Genomic DNA, 17,927 nt, shown 5'->3' with positions numbered 1-17,927 from the left:
TCTGCATATTGGGCCTCTCTGAACCAATCATGACAGATGTAGGTCTAACATTGTGTTTCAGATCGCACAAAACTCATGCAAATTTTCACAGCACATCTTGATGTCCTCTTTTCATGGGTCCTTAGTTGGGGTTTAATTTACTGATTTTCTATCATCCAGAACATAATCTACTGTATTTTGTGATTTTTACAATAAAACTTTTATAGAGAGTAAATAGGATAAATTAATATATAATTAAAAGAGAAATAAAAATTTTCTGACAACACATGCCACTTTATTTTGTTTCATTGAAGACATTGCAAATTGTTGAAATACCAAAGCAAAAAAAAAAACAAGTGTCTCCTGTTTTTAGCAGGAAGCAAAATAGCCTCTATGCCCGAAAAAAATAAATAAAAAAAACTTCCTGCACTAGAGAAAAGGAGGCAGCTTATTTCAGCAGCTCCCTTTATTTTACCAGAGTTTTTACTATTTCGATTCAATTCAGTTTATTTATATAGTGCCAAATTCACAACGCATGTCATCTCAAGGCACTTTACAGTTCAACCAGATCATCCAGTCAAATTGATACAAAGTTTCTATCTAAGGAAAACCAGCCATCGACTCATTGACTCTTCAGCAATCCCTCACACTAAGCATGCTTGTAGCGACAGTGGAGAGGAAAAACTCCCTTTTAACAGGAAGAAACCTCCAGCAGAACCAGGCTCAGTGTGAGCAGCCATCTGCCGAGGCCAACTGGGGTTCAAGGAGACAGAAGCAGAGACACAAACTACTTTTATGTACCTTTAATTATTTTTTGTTTTTGGTGGGACTGTTTTGGCTGTCTTTGAGTGTGGAGCCCACGTGTTTGAACAAGAACCAACTGCTATTGTTTACACCTGGGACCAGCTTCTCGCCCTACAGAGCTCTGCTGTACTGCCACCCACGGGGTCAGCCCATGTCCCCCGCAAACTGAGCAGGAAGAGATGTGGCAGCCGTGCGGGAGTCGGACAATACTTGCAGCAGACATGGGCAATGTGGAGTCAACAAGTCATCTCCATGTCATGTATTTGTTCTACCCAGCCACTGAAGCAGGTAAGTCCAATCTTCACCGTGAATTAACCTGTGCAGATTGGACTCACCTGGTTAATTGTCTGGGTAGATTAAATACATGACATGGAGATGGCTTGTTGACTCCATATTGCCCATGTCTGACTTGCGGTGAAGGAGGTACAGTCCAGCCGTCCCATCCGTCATCATGGGCAACATCAGATCTCTCTCTCACAAAGTGGACAAGCTGGCGGTTTGAACTCGACCTCAAAGACGGTGCTGCGAGTCTAGCATCCTATGCCTGACTGAGATGTGGCTAGCCACACTACCTCCACTGCAGCTTGCCTACCGTCCTGGGATTGGGGCAGATGATGCCATCATCTTCTTCCTGCTCTAAGCTCTGACTCACCTAAAGAAACCTGGAAGCACTGAGAGGATCGTCCCAGTGGATTCTGGACTACCTCACTGGTTCCCACAGTATGTGAGGGCACAGGGTTGTGTCTCAGATAGATTGGTTTTCGGTATGGGGGTCCCACAGACAACAGTGCTGCCACTGTTCCTCTTCACCGTCTGCCACCTACATAAGTTATCTGATGACTCTGCCATAGTAGCCTCATCTTGCTGGTGCTTTATAATTTTTCACACTGTGGGAACATATTTCAAGGCCTTATACATATTTAGCAACACATAGAGAAAATAGTAGACAGGGTCTTTGAACCCTAGCACACAATTCAATTCAGTTTATTTATATAGCGCCAAATTCACAACACATGTCCTCTCAAGGCACTTTACAGTTCAACCAGATCATCCAAATTGATACAAAGTTTTCTATCTAAGGAAACCCAGCTGATTACATCGACTCATTGACTCAAATACAATCCCTCACACTAAGCATGCTTGTAGCGACAGTGGAGAGGAAAAACTCCCTTTGAACAGGAAGAAACCTCCAGCAGAACCAGGCTCAGTGTGAGCGGCCATCTGCTGAGGCCCACTGGGGTTCAAGGAGGCAGAAGCAGACATAGAAAAAGAAGCATAGATACAAAAGGCAACTGTCAACCAGCTCCACAGGCGGCCCCGTCCAGGAAACACACAGCCAGGCAGACGAGCTCCGAGCCAGCTCCCATGTCAGAGGATGAAGAGAGCACATCCACCCAGTCACAGGACCACACTGGAAAACGGCCGATCACACAGAAATCTCTTTTGGCAGTAAGAGGTAAGGAAGCCTCTTTTTTTTGTCCATAATTGGCCATACGGGCTGTAGGACAAGTACGCCAAGTGATCTTGAAGAGCATGCAACACATATTTCCACATTTAATCCTGCGTGTGCATATTCATGCACAGCTACAGCAATCAGAGCCAAAAACAGACACATATATTTCACACACACTCACACACCATAGTAAAGGTTGGGTATACATATACTGAGACAGGTGCGCCATATTCGGGGGGGAAAACTAAGACGTCTGATGATGATGATGATGATGATGAGCGCTGAACTTATGAAGTGTTTGGAATTCGATTAATCAATAAATGTTTTCCCGCCTCCGGTGGACAAAATTGAGTGAATTGTGTTTCCTTGATTTTTGAGAATCTACCACTTTGAGCCTCCACATTCTTAGGTGAGAACGACTCAGAGAACAGACAGCAGACCCAGGACTTCGTAGACTGGTCCCAGCAGAACCACCTTCTGGTTAATGAAGGGCAAACCAGGGAGCTAGTGGTGGACTTTCACATGGTAATCCAATGTCACCGCTGTCTCAGGGCCACAGAAACATTTTATGGTCTCGCCGCCAGCACTTACTTGGACATCAGATTAAAAAACCTAGGGTTCCATGACTTATGAAATGTGGAGCCTGTGAAAGCTCAACTTATAACAGAAATGCAATCAATACATCAGATCTCAAAAGCACCTCTGCTTCAACTGCCACAAGCTCTGCCTCCAGCTCTACCACAGCTTCTTCACCTTCTACATATGCAGCAAAAAGTGGGATTTGGACAAATTTGACTCTGAAGTCCTTTTTTCTCAGCGTCATCGGAAATCAAGTACTGATGCACTAATTGAAATGCGCAGATACACTGAAGGAAGGCCCATCCCAAGGGATCAGGATCCACTACTTTGCTGGAAAAACAACACATCGACATTCCCCTGTCTGAGCAAACTTGCAAAGAGATATTTAGGAGTTGTTGCAGCCTCAGTGCCAGCTGAGAGGATATTTTCAAAGGCAGGAGAGCTACTGAGCATCAAGCGATGTTCACTGAAACCAAAAAATGTGAACATTACACTGTTCTTGAACAAAAACCTCTAAGCAAATCCTTTGTTCTCAACTGTGGGAGAGGCCCTACAGCCTTGTGAGACCATCCTGATCTCGCGAGCTTTCAAGATTTCACTCGCAGATCAGTCCGGAGACTAGAGTCCTGCACGGGTCTAGTTTTACCAACCTGCACCCGCCCGAACCCATTAGGATGACTACCGAACCCGACCCGTCACCCGCGGATATCTTCAATTCAAATCCGAACCCGACCCGTCACCCGCGGATATCTTCAATTCAAATTCGAACCCGACCCGACTCGTTGATATTTAACCCGCAACCCGACCCGTTAACACATCCAGTAATAGGCTATAGTGCGCTGCGCTGCAGAACAGCGCCATTAACACTGCAGCAGATGTGTATGCACTGACTGTGGCCTTTTTGGAGGGAAGCCCACACTGCCGGCAGGGCTTTAAGCTACAGCAAGGGGGACCCCAGTGCCTGATTAATAGAACATTTCGGATGTCCATAACAATAGACACGCATAAAAAAAAAAAAAATCACCAACTACCCGCCCGCACTAAAGAAATATCCGCATTTTAGCGGGTGACCCGCGGGTACCCGACCCGTTGCAGGACTCTACTGGAGACTCTCCACCAAACGAACGTCCAATCAGCGTTGGCTTTGAGGCGGGTTGAGGTGTGACGCAACGAGAAGCGCGACAGTTCAGTCTAAAGAACATGGCGGCTTCAGCCGCTGAAACTAGCGTTAGCGTGGCTATCGAGCAAGTTTTATGGGAATTACAGAGTATTTCTTTACTGAAAGAAGAGCAAAACACTGCTCTGGAGGCTTTTCTCAGAGGAAAAGATGTTTTTGCTCTTCTCCCGACTGGTTTCGGCAAGAGTTTGATCTATCAATTGGCTCCTCTTCGTCGTCGCTCTGTTAGTACGTCATATGCTTCGTTGATCTGATTGGTTTATTTGGCCCGTCTATCACCAACATAGGCCAATCAGCTAACCAGTATTTTCGCCTCTTCCCAAAATTACTTCAACGGAAGGTTTCCAGATGGATATGCGGAGCAAATCCATCTGGCGGAGTCAGGTTACCACACTGTGGCTTCAGTAAATTATTCTTTGACCTTATACTTTCATTATTTATACTTTATTTCATTTGTACTTATCTTTTTAAATTTGTTTAAGGCCAAAAATCAGTGCACCAAAGGTTGAAACTGTCTACAATATTTTTTTGTAGTGTGCTAATAATTGTTTTATGGTAAGATTTTGTTTTAAATTGCTTTGAAACTTTGTTTTGTTCATGTTCCATTGTTCAGTTGTAAGAATAAAATGAAAATCACAATAAAAAAAAAGCACAAAAGCCTCAACAGTTTCATTATACATCTAGGTAGGAAATCGAAACTTTATTTAAAAAAATCCGATTTAACATGCTGCCATATCTTTATTAACTGTGCTTTGGAACTGATGGTGTCCATAAAATGACCTTGGTGTTTGAATTGGGGTGAATCTAATATTTCTAAGGATGTATAACAGGTCTATATTGGTATAAGTATAACTAGTGTTATTTTCAAGCGTACTTCTGTGTTTAAAATATTTACACTAAACATAGTGGCAGCAATCAGGTGGATGTTAAAGGCATCGTATATTTACTTGGTTTCAGATGGTTTAAAAAATCCCAGTATCACCCACCTTTAACTAAACCTGAGAGACTGGTGGAAAAAGGAGAAATAGACTGACTGACACAAAGTTACTGACTGTAAACAGTTCATCATCACCTATTATGTAGGCCTGCAGTTCAGAATTCACATTTATCTGAATAAACACAAATTAAACACAAATAAATCGAACTGAATATTTATTTCCATCACCAGTTGTCATAGTAGAAAAGCTTTCTCAAGCAGTTTGTGATGTATTTTGGAAACAGGAGATGAGCTCCTGGTCTAACGAACATGCTTGAGTTCAAATACTTACTTTTATTTATTATTTAAGTAGCACTCACATGTTCTTATCTACTTTTATTCTTATCCTTATTTTATTTTATTCTTATCTGATTTTATTTTATTCTTATCTGATTTTATTGAAATATCTTTTTTTGTAAGATCTTATTTTTCTCTATTCTTTACACTGTTGCACTGCAAGAAAAAAATTTCCCACAAGGGATTAATAAAAATGAATAAAGTAATTAGTAAAGTAATTCTGAACCATGAAGCCTTCTGGCAGAATTTAAATGAAATATTTTAACCCAGATTAATCTAGATTAATTCAAAATTACATTGAGATTAATCCTGATTTTAAAATTTAATCTATGCCCACCACTAGTTTTTACATTCATGCAATTTTTTTTCAGTTTCTGTCTTAGTGGGTTAACTAAGATGCTGGTGTCATTTTTGTTGCTGCTATTTTTCACATATCAATTACTGTAAAAATGTCCAAAGATGTTTTTTTTTTTCTGTAATTCTTCAGATACAGAGAATTTCTATTGTAAAAACACATTACAGTACAATACTCAGGGAGGTGCACATAGTGTGATCACTTCTACTAAAACCTTTTGCTGGTTTAACACTAACATTGCCCCATTGTGGGACAATAAAGTGATTTTCCATTCTTTTCTATTTCATCTCTTTTCCTAGAGCATAACTCCATGTCTTCAGTCATATTTCCACTGCTTTCTTTGGAAATCCTAAATAAATAAATTTTTGAGGGTTTTTGCTATTCCTGTTTTCTGTGTCCAGAGTGTCGGTTTAAACCTGAGGTTTTGTTTACTCTACTGATTCTTTAACACTAAGAGCTTCTGTTCACTATCCTGTTTACATGGACTCAGAAAACCACACTCACATGTTTACACCTCTAGCAGTGAAATAAAGTTTCATTTTCCTTGAATATTCCAAGTTAGTTTTGGAAATGACAAAAAGAAGCATATCACAGAGATCTGCTCACCTAACGCTGAGATTAAGCTTAAACACAAAGTTAAATTTGGTTACATGTGATACCCGCCCGTTAACAGTCGTCCGCTCAAATTACCTGAATGGGATGTTTTCTGCTTTAGGTGAGGAGGTTCCTTCTGCCGTCCACAAACATCTAAAGACCTTTTAACTTTCAATAGGATCTTATATGGATCAGATTTTACATCACGGGGTGGGAACTTCCAGGAAAACCAGCCCTGGAGGTCGACCCATTGAAACAGCAACGATTTCCAGACACTGTAAGAGGCCTGACCTCTTTGGATAAGGTCCAAACTGATGCCACTCCTTGTAGGGAAAATAAAGTACACTACTTATGTGTATGGCAAAGTAAGCTGATGAAGGTTCTCAGTCATCCAGGTCAAAGTCATTCCGTAAAAATTCAAAAAATATCCACTGGACTTGGTTTTCAAGATTTGAAGACGTTTCGCCACCTCTCCAGGAAGCTTTCTCAATTCAAATAATGGCAATCCCCCCTTTAACGACCGACCCCTAGAATCATAGACAGGTTCAGATATTACAGGCTAACGATGGAACTAACGACCCATTCATCGGTTACCATTGCTTGTTTCCAAGCGATACAAGGCGTTGTCTATATAAACTCAAACTCACTGCGGATCCAGACATTTGAATTGAGAAAGCTTCCTGGAGAGGTGGCGAAACGTCTTCAAATCTTGAAAACCAAGTCCAGTGGATATTTTTTGAATTTTTACGGTATGGCAAAGTAAGTAATCTTTTGTCAGAGTAAAAAGTAAGTACAGATACGTTGGTTAAACAGTAACATGTGATGAATAAACCTTGAGAAAGAATCTGGTTTGTTATGGGAAGAAGCTATGTCTGGTCTACAAACACCCTCACTCAGTCATTGTGAGGCGTTGCAGGTGAAACAGGCTGAGTGTTCAACATGGCAGGGAAGAACACAGCAAATCTCAAGTGACATCTGAGGAGCCAACATGCTGCCATATGGAAGAAGGTAAGGAACGGGTGGGCGTGTGCCAGTGTTGGGGAGAAACGGATTACATGTAACGACGTTACGTAATTTAATCACAAAAAAAAGAGTAACTGTAATTCGTTACAGTTACAATGAGAAAATATGTAATTCAGTTACAGCTACTTCCGAAAATATTAAAAATTACAAATTTAGTTACATTTTAAAAAAATATATAAAGAAAAATCTTTGCGAAATAAGTAACGATATTTTATTGCTTTGCGCCCTGTATCGCCGTTTCCCGCTACGGCTCCTTGTCTCTATATTTGCCACTCTGATGATCCACCCTGTGCTGGTGGATTCTCCTTGAGGAACAGCAAGCGATCGAACGGTTCTATTTCAGCTCAAGCAGCGCATCAAACAGTGATGGGCAGTAGCGCCGCTACATGTAGCGCAGCTATTAGTTTAACTACATTTTCCAGTAGCTTGACCGTAGCTTCGCTGCTTCATTTATCAGGTAACTTTCCAGTATTGACGTTATTGCTTTGATCAAGTAGCGACGTAGCGTCCACAACCGCTACAAAATCCAGGGCATCACTAAGAAATGAAACCAGGTTTTCTATTTTTGAAACATCAGAGTTATTTGTTGGACATTCATGCATGAGCCTCTATTCTGCCTCTTCTGTGTGTATCTACCGAAACATGCGCACTGCAGTGGAACTCAAAGAATGACACCCACAGACACACGCAGACACACAGAGCCACACACACAGGATGGAGGAGGAGACAGGAGCAGAGCGAGAAGAGCAGCGAAAAAAAAAAGGTTCTTGGCCATAGAGAGCTCATGTGGCCAAGATTAGCCATTTGTTTTACATAGCTAAATACTAATTAAAACAGTCAACTATAGTATATTTTTTGAAATAAAAATGTGAAAAATATATCAGCTTTAACTTTATTGGCACCTTTAATTTCCAGATAGTTCAATCTGATGAATGCCACTAAGATACTCTAATTAGAGAGCAGTAGTGAAACTTCGATATTGTAGATAGGGCTGTACAGGTGCGAATTGAAGAGGAACACTGTACAAATGTTGGGATGGTACAGTAAGGTATGGATAGAGGGGAAGGAAAGACTGGTCTTTGGGAAGAGTTCAATAAGGTGACCGCTGTAGGAAAGAAGTGGTTTCTGAACCAGCTTGTGTTAGTCTGCAAACTGCGTAAATGGTAGAGCCTGGGAGAGGAACATAAAAGGCAATGTTTGCATAAACAGTAGTGTATAGGATTTCCTGAAAGCGCGTTCACGACACTACGGAAGCCGGCAGACCAAACCAGATGAAAGTGCGCATTCAGCTCGGCAAAGAACTCATGCTCTTCCTCAACACTGAAGTCCTCAGATATTTTTCTTTCGTTGTTTCTTTCTTTGCACAGGTAAACAGCACATTTCTTCTTCTACGCTTGCATTATTGGAAGAGCAGACGCTGAATGCGCACTTTCATCTGGTTTGATCTGCCGGCTTCCGTAGCGTCGTGAGCGCGCGTGTGCGCGCTTTCAGGAAATCCTATACACTACGGTTTATGCTCTAAAAACATTCTAAATGACTTCGTTTCGAGTAAATTCTGGATGCTACCCACTCAGGACACTTGGAATACATTGGACGAGCAGTATGGAGGAATATTGACACGTTTTTTGTGGACTTTTATGGACCTTTCTGCCTCGGTCACCATAGACCTCCATTATTTGAATGTCAGCAGACAGCAAGAAGCCTCCCAGATCTCCAGATGCATTTGAGATATCAAAAAAGTACTCCAGGGTGTTGTTCAGCATGGGGGTGAGTAGAAAATGAAGGCTAATCATGTTTTGGGTGTACTATTCCTTTAAGGTTCACATTCAGTTCTCAAAAATTCAATGTTGAACATGGGTCAATACTCATTAAAACCTTAAATTAATCAAAAAGTAATCAAAAGTAATTAGTTACATTACTTTTTAAAAGTAATCAAAAAAGTTACACTACAATTACATTTTAAACAAGGTAACTTGTAACTGTAACGGTTTACATTTTTAAAGTAACTTACGGTACCCAACACTGGTGTGTGCACACGGGCACATGCATGTGGCTGTGTGTGTCTGTGTGCCTTCCTGTGCCTGTATCTGTCTGTCTCTCTGTCATAGAAGAAAGATGTTCTACTGATACTCTGGATATTAATTGTTTACATTTCTTCCTCGCAACTAGATTCCTGACACAGTAGTGACACCACAGCCAGATCAGAGGTTGGGGAAGGAAGGAAAGTCTGTTGCAGAGATGTCGGGAGCCCCCCCACCACACAAACCTGACGCCAAAGAGCAGAAAGCCCTGGAGAACTCAGTGGCAAAGTGGATTGGGCGTTCTGGCCTGCCTGCAACGACCATTGAGGATGAAGACTTTGTGGATATGATGAAACAAGCCAACAAAAGGTTCAATGTGTGCAGTGGGATATATGTTAAAAAGAGAATCACTGTATGAAGTTCTATTCTGCACAGTGTGATATAAAGAAAATAAAGAAAAAGAGAAGCAGTGTGTGAAGAATTTTCATTCTGTACAGTGTTACATATATATATATATATATATATATATATATATATATATATATATATATATATATATATATATATATATATATATATTTAAAAAAAGCAGTGTATGGAAAAGTTCTATTATTTACAGCGTTGACTAAAATGACCAAAATTTGACTAAGACTAAAATTGATGTTCGTCATTTAGACTAAGAATAATACTAAATCGGGAAGGCAATGACTAAATATTACTAAGACTCAAATTGATTTTTGTCATTGTGACTAAGACTAAATTAAAAAAGGCTGACGAAATTAACACTGCGTAGCATAAGGGTGGTTGTCCACAACCTAACAGGAGCTGATGTTTGGCTCCTCTGGTATTTTTACAGATTCTCTTCTGAGCTGTGCTCATGTATTGATCCATCTGCCTGCTTACCTTACCTGCTATGATGCCGGACATGAGCTTCCTCGTTATGGAGAGGCAGGTCATTGACCAATAGTTGGATGGGACTATATGTCATGTCTGGCTGAACCTTACGGACCCACATGCAGAATCAGGCACGGACACCAACTGAACGAAGAAGTTTTATTGTAAACTCAGCCAAACTGGATGGGGAAGGACTGTGAGTCCCTGGGGTGCAGAGATGGGAAGTAACGAAGTACAAATACTTTGTTACTGTACTCAAGTAGATTTTTCTGATATTTTTACTTTACTTTACTACTTATTTTTTTTCAAAAACTCTTATGATGAGCACAACAACGAGGCAAGTGACGTCGCCCGGTACGGCGGAGCCGGGACCCCACCCTGGAGCCAGGCCTGGGGTTGGGGTTCGTTGGCGAGCGCCTGGTGGTCGGGTTCTTCCTCGCGGGACCCGGCCAGGCCCAGCCCGAAGGAGCGACGCGAGGCCATCCCCCAGTGGGCCCAGCACCTGCAGGGGAACCATGAGGGACCGGTGCAAAGTGGATTGGGCGGCAGCCAGAGGCGGAGACCTCGGCGACCCGATCCGCGGGCGCTTAGACTGGCTCTGGGGACGTGGAATGTCACCTCACTGGCGGGGAAGGAGCCCGAACTTGTGCGGGAGGTGGAGCGATACCAGCTAGAAATAGTTGGGCTCACCTCTACACACAGCCAGGGCTCTGGAACCGAGCTCCTTGAGAGAGGCTGGACTCTCTTCTACTCTGGAGTGACCCGCGGGGAGAGGCAGAGGGTGGGGGTGGGGCTGCTTGTCTCCCCCCAGCTCAGCCGTCTCGTGTTGGAGTTCACCCCTGTAGACGAGAGGGTCGCATCCCTTCGCCTTCGGGTTGAGGGAAGGACTCTGACAGTTGTTTCGGCCTATGGGCCGAACGGCAGTACGGAGTACCAGGCCTTCTTAGCATCCCTGGGGAGGGTGTTAGAAAGCACCCCTCCCGGGGATTCCATCATTCTACTGGGAGACTTCAACGCCCACGTGGGAAACGACAGTGACACCTGGACGGGCGTGATCGGGAGGAACGGGCCCCCAGCTCTGAACCCGAGCGGTGTCTCATTATTGGACTTCTGTGCAAGTCACATAATGAACACCATGTTCAGGCATAAGGATGTCCATCGGTGCACTTGGCACCAGGACACCCTAGGCCGAAGGTCGATGATCGACTTTGTAGTCGTATCTTCTGATCTTCGGCCGCATGTCCTGGACACTCAGGTGAAGAGAGGGGCGGAGCTGTCCACCGACCACCACCTGGTGGTGAGCTGGATACGCTGGAAGAGGAGGAAGCCTGAAAGACTCGGCAGGCCCAAACGTGTAGTGAGGGTCTGCTGGGAACGTCTGGTGGAACCCTCGGTCAGGGACGTGTTCAACTCCCACCTCCGGCAGAGCTTCTCTCAGGTTCCGAGGGAGGTTGGAGACATGGAGTCCGAATGGGCTCTGTTCTCTGCCTCTATTGTCGATGCAGCTGCCCGTAGCTGTGGCTGTAAGGTTTGCGGTGCCTGTCGTGGTGGCAATCCCCGAACCCGGTGGTGGACACCGATAGTAAGGGATGCTGTCAAGCTGAAGAAGGAGTCGTATCGAGCTTGGCTGGCTTGTGGGACTCCTGAAGCAGCAAGCAGGTACCGTGAGGCCAAGCGTGTCGCGGCCCGGGCGGTTGCAGAGGCAAAATCTCGGGCCTGGGAGGAGTTCGGAGAGGCCATGGAAAAAGACTATCGGTTGGCCTCAAAGCGATTCTGGCAAACCGTCCGGTGCCTCCGGAGGTGAAAGCAGTGCTTCGCTAACACTGTTTTCAGTGGAAGTGGGGAGCTGCTGACCTTGAAGGAGGATATTGTCGGGCGGTGGAAGGAATACTTTGAGGATCTCCTCAACCCGACGGACACGCCTTCCGTGGGGGAAGAAGAGACAGGGTGCTTGGGGCTGGAATCTTTCATCACCCAGGCCGAAGTCACCGAGATGGTCAAAAAACTCCATGGTGGCAAGGCTTCGGGGGTGGACGAGATCCGTCCTGAGTATCTTAGAGCTCTGGATGTTGTCGGGCTGTCATGGTTGACACGTCTCTTCAACATTTATGGACAGGATTTCTAGGCGCAGCCAAGGACCGGAGGGGATCTGGTTTGGGGAACAGCGGATCTCGTCCCTGCTTTTTGCAGATGACATAGTTCTGCTGGCTCCCTCCTGCCAAGACCTACAGCATGCGCTGGGGCGGTTCGCAGCCGAGTGTGAAGCGGCCGGGATGAGAATCAGCTCCTCCAAGTCCGAGGCCATGGTTCTCGACCGGAAAAAGGTGGCTTGTCCCCTTCAGGTTGGAGGAGAGTCCCTGCCTCAAGTGGAGGAGTTCAAGTATCTTGGGGTCCTGTTCACGAGTGAGGGAAGAATGGAGTTGGAGATCGATAGACGGATCGGTGCGGCTGCTGCAATAATGCGGACGCTGCACCGGTCTGTCGTGGTGAAGAGAGAGCTGAGCGAAAAGGCAAAGCTCTCAATTTACCGGTCGGTCTACGTTCCTACCCTCACCTATGGTCATGAAATTTGCATCATGAACGAAAGAACGAGATCCCAGATACAAGCGGCTGAAATGAGCTTTCTCCGCGGGGTGGCAGGGCTCTCCCTTAGAGATAGGGTGAGGAGCTCGGTCATTCGGGAGAGGCTCAGTGTAGAGCCGGTTCTCCTCCACATCGACAGGAGTGGCTCGGACATCTTCTTCGGATGCCCCCTGGACGCCTCCCTCGGGAGGTGTTCCAGGCACGTCCCACCGGGAGGAGGCCCAGGGGATGACCCAGGACACGCTGGAGAGACTATGTCTCTCGTCTGGCCTGGGAGCGCCTAGGGCTTCCCCCAACAGAGCTGGAGGAGGTGTCTGCGGAGAGGGAAGTCTGGGAGTCTCTGCTTAGTCTGCTGCCCCCGCGACCCGGTTCCGGATAAAGTGGGAGACGACGAGTACGAGTACTTATTTTTATGGCGACTTTTTACTTCTACTCCTTACATTTTTACACAAATATCTGTACTTTCTACTCCTTACATTTAAAAAAATTGGCTCGTTACTTTAGTTTTGAATCATTTCAATGGAGTTACCGTTATTATTTTTCACGTCATCAATACCAAATTCAATCTAATTGGATGGGAATCTACGTTGCATTTGACGCACCACTACAAGATTGTGAAAACTAAGCCGTTTTCCCCCTCTGTTCCTAAAGTAGCCATGGTCTATCACAAACAGCGTCGCATCCTTCACTACATTTCCCAGCATGCACCACAGACCGGCCGTCATGGCGGCGGCAATTTACACTAAAACCCGGTAATTTACACTAGTTCTGAAATTACAATGTCACCTTTCATTCAACACTTTACTTACTCACCAGCGTAGCAAACTCTCAAGGTACCCACTGCGAAAGCTTCAGTATACATTCCGTAGTCGGCAATAAAACTTCCCAGTCAAATTACACTTTCTCGCCCTTGGTCCGTCAGCATACTGGTCCGTGTGGAAACACGTACCGCATCGGAGCCAGTCTCTTATCCATTGTCCCAGGGCATTGGAAAAGACTATGTGGGGACAGGGGTGTTAAGTGGGATTTCAATGTATGTAATAATTGTTAGAATGGTAATTAGTAGGTGAATTGGGACTGTTAGCATGGTTAAACTATTTCATAATTATGTATGTTTTTTTGTATGAATGATGCTATTGTCTGTATTTTTTTTTTACAATGTTAACTGTGCTTTATTGGCGATTTGCCTTCCTGTTTAGTTGGGCTGTCCCAATTGGCTGGTTATTGGTGGACCTATTTAAGGGACACACTCACAATGGCTTGGGAGGGCTGCTTGGAAAGACTGGTTGGAGAAACTGCTTTTGAAGGTCTGCTTAGAGAGACTATATTTAAAGTCAGCTTGCTGTGAGGCTGTCAGTGTTTTGTATTGCCTGAAATGGCTGGTTTTGTTTTCTTTATTTGAAAGTATTTTGTTTGTTTAGTTTTTTTTTTTGTCTTCACCGTCACACCAGTAAAAAAACCGCTACACGCTTTTGAACTGGAATTTTGTCGTCCGCTGGTTCTTACCACCTTTTGCAAGTCATCTGCTTACACCTCCTCTGACGTGAGACGAGACCTGGCGAGCCGTTATCTCACAAAGATGAATCGACAGATTCGGCGGTATTCATTGGCGGCAAATCATTGCAGCTTGGTGGCGGTGGCGTTAGCATAGTAGCATTGACGACGAGATGATTGAAAATAAACACAACGGAGATCTAGTCCTATTGGCAGACATCCATTTAAAATGTAGGCAACGGCATGAAAAAAGTGGTTTCTACTTTTACTTTTATACTTTAAGTAAATTTACAAGCCTGTACTTTGTTACTTTTACTTGAGTAAAGAAGTTTAATCAGTACTTCCAATTTTACCAGAGTATTTTTTAAAGCTACAGTGTGTAATTTTCAGCGACATCTAACGTCCAGACTGCAGACCGCAGCAACATGAACATCTCCCCCCCACCGCTTCTCCCCCCCAACAGTGCGGCGAGCGTTACGGGACAAAATGTCTTCCACGACGTCCGCATCACCTACCTTCTCAAGTGATGAGGTTTGTTTACATAGATAATTTTACAGATAGTATTTCATTAGTCTGAGTAGGGTATAGATTTCATGTAGACTTAAGATAATAAATATACCCGTTATTTTTTCTACGTCGTTGTGACGTTTTGGTGAGCTGCTTTGCATGGTGATATAAACAGACAAAGTAATTGTAGTCATTAGTTTAACTGCGAGGTTGTGTTCGCTGGAAGAATATATATTCCCCGTTTACAGAGTCCAAGTCTTGTTTGTGGCACGGGGATTACAAGGCGAGGAAGAGGGAGAGGAAGAGGGCAGAGAGGGCGGGGTGGGCGTGCAGCCAGGGCCAGGCGAGGGAGAGGTGCCAGCGGGGTGAGAACAGAGGAGAAAAGGCTTGAAGATCTCCAAAGGAGCCAGAGAGAAGTAACTGAGGTATATATCTAGAAAATTATTTTACAGAAAATTACTGAATCATTACCTGTGAAACGTCAGGGACGTTACTGAATACGTATACTGGAGAGTAACAGCATCATCACGCAGCATGTTATTGTAATGGGAGATCTCGCAATCGCTAGTTTGTTGGCTCTGCGCTGCCGTAGCGCAAAGATGTCTGCCTCCATGGCTGCGAGACCCGCTCCTATGTAATTATAAATAACGAATTCTAAGGCAACACAAATATTAAGGTTAAGAGGCTGAGCTCGTAGATGATGATAAATAACATAGTTATGTATAATATATTACATTTCTGACTGTATATCCCTGTAACTATTACACACTGTAGCTTTAACACAAGTATCTGTACTTTTACTCAAGTACGGAAAGTGAGTACTTTTGCCATCTCTGCTGGGGAGACACTGCCACTGTGCAGGTGGCTGGAGGCTCACGCAGAAGGAGGAGGCGATCGTCAGAGAGCTGTCACAGAGGCTGACTGAACCAAACTGCAGATGGGAGCAGCTCACGGAGTTAGACGCTAAAGGAATCAGTCCAGGAGTGCATCGATTGAACCTGGGAATCCAGAGAGACAAAAGGTGAGCAATTAGGAACTTTTCACTGGGAATCAGACAGAACTTTCTCATGGGGAATTTAACATTGGCTAGATTGGTACCAGAGTATGGGACCATCAGGCGAGGAAGAGATGGCTGCAGCTCCTTAAATCCCTGACAGGTAGATGGGTTGATGGAGCTCAGGTGCTCAGATAGCTGGCCACGCCCACCTGCAGAGCTCCAGAAGAAATAGAAAAACACTCTACACAAGGGTTTGTGTACAACCTTTTGAGGGATCCTTCAGGATCAGGATTGTGCGCCCTTCAGTTAGCTATTCAGGGTGCTTCCCATCTCTTAGCAGTTGGTTAATTTTTCCTGCCAAATGCTCATGGACTATTAAGAGTTTCTTTGGTCAGTAGGTGTGAATCATGTCAGGGTCTGGTGCTGTCCAGCTGTCCTCATACCTGAGACTCTTTCTTGGATGTCTGCCACTGTGATAGTGACTGGATTCTGTTCAGTTCTGTTCTGCTATTGCTCCCCCGCCATTGAGCATAGACTTTTGCTGGTTGAGCAGCTGGTTTATCCGTGTGGCATCATTATCTCTCATGTACCTCTTTAGGCCACTGGCCAAGGCTTGAAGCCTTTGTTTGCCATTTTCCAGGGCTTCAGGTATGGGCATTAGACGTGGGCATATCGATCCTAGGATCGATACTATCGATAACAACGCTGGTATTGATACTAAATAATATTCTTCTAACAAGATCCATACTTTTAATTCTGTCTCGTACGCACTAACTGCAGCAGATTCACCAGTCTCCCCGTCTGTGTCACAGCGCTTTGCTGCTCTCCCTCCTCTCTCGTCACCGGCTCAGCCTAGCCCCGCCCACTCTGCTCTCTCTCCACTTGACACACAAAGAACTGCACTGTTCAGAAGCTGGAGAGAGAAAGAGACCATTGGAGTAGAAAATACCATACATGAAAACCACAGCAAACTGTATGGTTTATAAAACGTCAGTTAGATGCAGTTTAAATATATACACATGAAACACCATGAGTAAGAAGAGGAAAGAAGAGACGAAAGTTGGCTCATTGACCGACCCTCAGCCCTCAGATAGACATGAATGACAGAGACGTTTCAGAACTCCAGAATATATCCAGGTAGATAAGAGTGATTTTCACAATTTTTGAAAAAACTCGCCCTCTGAACTTTAAAAAAAAGAAGCTACATATTATAGCAGGTCTGAACACGTGCCAGTGGGCAGTTTATCCACCAGGGGCCGCCAGAGGGCCTTAAAGCTGCCAGTTTTTACCACCCAGACTCTCCACTGAATCCTTTTAAATCTATTTTCTGTATCGCTGAGTTACTGAAGGAGGTTTATATAATAAGCTGAAGTTTTTTTAGCAGTTTTTTGGCAACCCAACAAACACTACCCTAGATCCTTATAAACTTAACTCTGTACACTTACATTTAAGTTGAACATTTACTAGGGGTGTAAATCACATCCATCATGGCGATTCGATTCAGTATCGATTTCCTGACCCAACGATTCGATTATTTTCGATACTTAAGAATACACCACGATTCGATTCGATTAATCGATTAATCGGTTAATTTTTTTTAATTATTATTATTATATATTTTTTTTTTTACACCTTACAGGCTAAACAAAGTTTCAAGTTTGAAATAAATCAATGAAAGCTGTAAAATCATTATGCATTTTCTTTAGGAACAACAGCAAATAACAGAAGTAGAAAAGTTGCATCAAAAAATACTGCAAAAATACTGCACAATATCAGTGTAACGAGTTCAATGCAATACCTCGGCTCCAGAGAAACTGTCCAACATATTTTTTTAGAATGTAATAAATATACTCAGGAAAGAGAGATGTTGTGTAGAGAGGTAGACAGGAATAAAAATAAACTAGATATAAGGGAATTGTTTCAAAGGTCATCTGGGGATGTAGTTTTTGGTAGTATTTTAAATTTTCTAAGAAGAACGGGTATTTTAGGGAGAATATAATAGTTTTTCTGGTCCATACTCCATTCTGGAAGGTGGCGGTAATGCAACTATAAGTTGTTTGCCAACCGCCATTAAAAAAAAGAAGAAGAAGAAGGCTCCAGAGTGTCGACGTCACCGCCCCCTTGAGAGACGCTCCGCTGCTCCTCTCCCAGATTGTAGCTGACCGCAAACAGTGCACCAGACAGGAGGCCGGCT

Source organism: Cyprinodon tularosa, unplaced genomic scaffold (genome assembly GCF_016077235.1).
Source record: "Cyprinodon tularosa strain WSP-4 unplaced genomic scaffold, ASM1607723v1 ctg909, whole genome shotgun sequence".
NCBI lineage: Eukaryota > Metazoa > Chordata > Actinopteri > Cyprinodontiformes > Cyprinodontidae > Cyprinodon > Cyprinodon tularosa.
The sequence above is the reverse complement of the archived record's forward strand: the minus strand, read 5'-3'. Positions refer to the sequence as shown.